Below are 1,440 nucleotides of genomic sequence, written 5' to 3' on the forward strand. Positions count from 1 at the left end.
AACCTTCTTCCCCTCTTCAATTTTCAGTTCCAGAGGAGTGATCAAGTTATCCATGAGAGCCACACACACACACACACACACACACTCCATACAAACGCCTCCACAGGGTTGCCTGACGACTGACTACACACTTGTGTTGCTAAGCTACATCCACACTGTGTCAAGCAGCACATTTACATATTCAAATCAATTATTTATCACAAGCCAATAAACGTGCAGACCTGTAAGGGTTATGCAAATCTACATTTGATCTTAAACATCACGTTCCACTATAAAGCTTCAGTACAAGCTTTATGAAGTGGAAACCCAATCATAGATCTGCTGGTTTGTTATTCTGTCCTCATGCACAACACTGGAGAATCAATCAGTTAGCATGACCTGATGAGCCGCTGTCTCCTAAGCCCAGTGCTTTGATACGGGTCATTATCGTCACAGCTGATTTATTCAGTTATAATTAAGAAGTGAAGATGACCCTGCTGTACTATTAGTCATAGTTGATATCCATGCTAATTTCTGAGTTAGCGCTCATTTCTGCAGCACAAACCCCTTCGTTTGAACCCTGCATGACTTAGCGTTAGCATAGGAGTAGTGGAAATTTACAAGTAAAAGCATGACATTATTTATAAATTAAATATATTACACACAAATATGACCCAGCATGCCTAATTCGACATGAAAAATATAAAATCATTTTTAAAGCTTGTTTGACCTGATTAATTTTACATGCAGTTCATGATTATTTACATAAATGTGTTTACATATATTTACATTCATATTTAAATATATTATTTATTATATTTCTCATTTTTATAATTTCATTCATATACACAACATATATGCATCTGAGTACCTTGAAAAGTGCTCTATACATAAAATGCATTATATACTGAATATATATATATATGTATATATATCCCATTTTATGTATAAACATAAACATAATTATATAAATGTAATTTTAAATAATATATATAAACTGTTATTATAATTACTTAAACACACACACACACACACACACACACACACACACACACACACACACACACACACACATACACACACACACACACCTATATATACGTATATATATTTCCCATCTTTATATAAAAACTCAATTATATCATTTGATATCAATATAATTTTATTTACATATACAAGTGCTCTAAATACATGATTCATTAATTATGTTATAATAGTGCATCCCGTAATTTTAATAATTATATACATTATATATTTATATTATATGATCTTTCTGAGTACATTCTGATGAAATATCTTCTTTGACTTGGAGATGTATCACATTACAGCAGCAAAATGGGTTGCAAACACCGTTTTATGTTTACTCTTAGAACACATGGTGGAACCAGATTACGTACCATTAATACACTTAGTGTTTTGGCGCTTTTCCACTGCGTGGTACGACTCGGCTCGGCACGGCAC

General features: G+C 33.1%; 1 protein-coding gene across 1 annotated transcript in view; it reads left to right on the forward strand.

Moving 5' to 3' along the window:
- The window catches only part of LOC107661281 (protein kinase C-binding protein NELL2-like), a 99,294-nt gene that overhangs the window by 16,016 nt on the left and 81,838 nt on the right, over nt 1-1,440 (forward strand). The window lies entirely within an intron of this gene.

This window comes from Sinocyclocheilus anshuiensis, unplaced genomic scaffold, assembly GCF_001515605.1.
Source record: "Sinocyclocheilus anshuiensis isolate Anshui unplaced genomic scaffold, SAMN03320099.WGS_v1.1 scaffold499, whole genome shotgun sequence".
NCBI lineage: Eukaryota > Metazoa > Chordata > Actinopteri > Cypriniformes > Cyprinidae > Sinocyclocheilus > Sinocyclocheilus anshuiensis.